Source organism: Lactuca serriola, chromosome 5 (assembly GCF_051521515.1).
Source record: "Lactuca serriola cultivar US96UC23 chromosome 5, Lser_US96UC23_V15, whole genome shotgun sequence".
NCBI classification, from domain to species: Eukaryota; Viridiplantae; Streptophyta; class Magnoliopsida; order Asterales; family Asteraceae; genus Lactuca; species Lactuca serriola.
The window spans coordinates 73,230,830-73,234,510 of NC_136412.1; positions in this window are offsets into that span (position 1 = coordinate 73,230,830).

A 3,681-nucleotide genomic window follows, 5' to 3' on the forward strand; every position below is an offset into this window, starting at 1 on the left:
TATGAGTGTTATGTTGGAATTGTTCAACATAAGGAAATTCTATATATAGAAATGTTAATTGCGTTTTCAAAATTTGATTATGATTTTGACATCCCCCTTCATAATCAAAATTATGAGAACATGGCAAATAGAAACACTATAGCAAAAGACTGATTGAGTATCATGTCTTTATGTTAGACATTATGAACCGTATCCCATGTATAGGATCGATTACATATGCTATAATATTCTCGTGTTCTATTTTTCGGAATGCCTTGGGCATTTAGAGGGAAAAAGGAATAGAACTGGATATGAATAAAATGGTTAAACAACTGTTAATTACAATCTAAGGTTCACCAAAGATTGGTCTCTTAAGGACAGTTGGAAGTATAGTAATGGAAGGACCATATTGACATTATTATGAATAGACATGAGTCTATTAATAATGAGTTGTCGTATGGCAAATATGTAATGTTTCCATATTAGGAGTTGAAGAATATATGAGAAAGTTAGAAACTTGTTTGCAAGAAGGATGCTCAAAGGAATGTACCTTGAATTTGAGACTTCATTTCCACGGAATTGTCTTGTAACAATCTCCAAAGAAATATTTTGTAATATCATTGGTCAAGTCTCTGTGACTTTGGCACCTAGACATTACAAAAGAATCATTGCATGATAGTTTAGAATCTAACACTTTCTTGCACTTATAAGAATTTGGAATTATTACACTTGCAATATGTCACACCCCCAAACCTGAACGGCGGAAACGTTCGGGGGCGGATGAGTTCATGTGGTAACGTAACAAATGAATACATAGTAAAGAAAGCAATACAACCATCACATATATAATTGAAAGTTTACATTTGTCAAAAGTTACATGTTCAAAACCAATTACAATGTGATGTCAAAATATGAGATTAAACTGGCGCCGAAACATCCCTTCATCAAAAGCATAATGATACCTGAAATTACTGATTCCCTGGGACATACAAGTAATTTTGAAAGAGTAGATCAGCATTTAAGCTGGTGAGTTTCATAAGTATTTAAATGACAATGTTTGTATAAAATGAAATGTTTTGGTCATTGGTTGTGTTGTGTTTAGAAAATCCTATATTTTCTACTAGTATAAAAGTCGCCTTCTCCCAAGACCAATGTTTGTTTCTGAAAATGTATGTAAGTGTAAAAATAACCAATGTGTTTGAAAACCTTGTAAATCAATGCATTTTTAATACCCCATGTGAGTTTTATAACCATACTATTGACTCGGAATGCCTATACACAACGTTCTTCAGACATTGGAATGTTATGACGTTTGTTACCCCAAATGGTGGACTGTAGCTAACAGTCAGGGCGCGGGTTGTCAAGCCCGTATAGATCTATACACAAACACCATGCTCCCCCTCCAAGGGATTCTGGTATATAATACAGGACTTGAAATGTGTACTCGAACGTATGTGAAGTTTATGTCTCACAAAACCGTGGTATAAAAACAGATTTACGTGTTAAAATGTTCGTTTGTTCTTGTATATGAAAGTGACTTCTTAAAAATCATGTTTTTAGTATGTAAAAGTTAGTAATATCCTTGTAAAACTATACCTATTATAGTTTTCTAAAAGTGTGTCTCGTTTGTTTAGAAATACCTAGAAAAGGAATCACTTGTTATGAAAGTATAGATTTTTGTAGAGCCTAAGATAGACAAGTATACATAAAATCTAAGAAAATGTTTAGTTTATACATGCATTACAACAATTTATTTTTCAAAAGATAGAATGGTATTGTAACATATTTTATATACGAAAGTTCCCTATAAAGTTTATAAATCACATGTGATTTGGATATATAAAAGCATATAAAATAATTCTTTATGTAACACACGATAATACTCGCGTGTTTTACTTGTATTCCCCCCCCCCCCCCCCCCCCCCCCTTGAAAGCATATAAAAGCATTTAGAATATCTTAAAAAGGTTAATTAAGGGGTATGAACTCACTTGAAAGTTTGAAGATAGCGAGATGGAAAACCGGGCAGAGTTTCGTCTTGAGAAACGGATTTTTCTCGGGATTCTCGGGAGTAAAATCGACCCTCAGGACTTGAGCAAAAAGACCAGAGCTTCGGGTTTGAACGGGCACGGAAATCGAGGCAAGATCGTGAGAGAAAGGAGAGAAATGGGGTGAATTTCCGGGAACCCTCGCATGTCTATTTATAGGGGGTCTGAGAAGCCTCGTACGCGGGGCGTACGCTCGTACGCAGCGCGTACTCGTACGTCATGCATGACCGAGTCCTCGACTGCCTCGGCTTCGGATGGGACGGATCGGGTCGGATGGGACGGGTCGGGTAGCTTCGCATAGGGGCGACGTGGACGGACCAAGACCAAGGCCCTCGGGTACGCGGGGCGTACGGGGTTACGCAGCGCGTAACTCGGATGAGGACGCTGACTCCTCCTTCGGATATTACCGGGTTTTTGAATTAAATTTATATATAATTTATTTAATAAACTTCAAAAAATCATATCTTCTTCATACGAACTCCGTTTTCGATGGTCTTTATATCCACGCGTAGGTGAGACTACGCTCTACAACTTTCGTTTAGACTCCGTTGGCAAATTCCGAAATTAATTTTGTTATTTAATTATAAAATGACGTGATTAAGGAATTTCTTTAAAAATTCATAACTTCTTTATCTGACGTCGGTTTTTGCCTGACTTTTCACCGCTGAAATACCATTGTCGAGACCTTCGATTCTCGTTTAGGTCATTCCGGCCAAAAGTCGCTCGATCTCCGATTCGAGTTTTTAGCTGTCTGCTGCTAAGCCGAACTTGGAAAAATCTTAACTTCAATACACGAAGCCGGATTTGGGAATTCTTTTTACGTACGATCCCGGTTTAATGGTATTAAACATAGTAGGTAGTTAAATAGAAACTTTTTGGACATTTTATTATCAAAGTTAATTTCTTTAACTCAAAAGTGGTTACAATACTTGAGTTTTTAGGTCATTACAAAGATTTGAAATATCGGGTTGTCACATCATCCCCCCGTTAGAGGAAATTTCGTCCCGAAATTTAAAGTAGTAAAGATACTAGTGAACATGAAAGAGATGAGGGTACTTTTGTTTCATCTGATCTTCGCGTTCCCATGTGAATTCAGGTCCCCGCTTGGCGTTCCAGCGAACCTTCACGATGGGTATGCGACTTTGTTTTGTTTGTTTGACCTCTCGGTCCATGATTTCTGCGGGTTCTTCCACAAAGTTGAGGCTCTTGTTGATCTCGATCTCGTCGAGTGGAATAACAAGAGTCTCATCGGACAGACACTTTTTCAAGTTCGAGACGTGGAAGGTTGGATGTATGTTACTAAGTTCACGCGGTAGGTTAAGCTTGTAAGCCACAGAGCCGATTCTGGCAAGAATCTCGAAAGGCCCTATGTATCTTGGATTTAGTTTCCCACGCTTTCCAAAGCATATTAAACCCTTCCATGGTGAGACCTTTAATAAAACGTGGTCTCCTACCTGGAATTCCAAAGGTTTCCTCCTTTGGTCAGCGTAGTTTTTCTGTCGGTCTCTAGAGGCTTTCAATCATTCACGAATCTGAACGATCTTCTTTGTTGTTTCTCGTATGATTTCCGGACCGGTGAGAGTGCTTTCAGGAACTCTTCCTCTAGCTAACTGGGTATCGCCAACTTCAGTCCAGCACAGAGGGGATCTACACTTT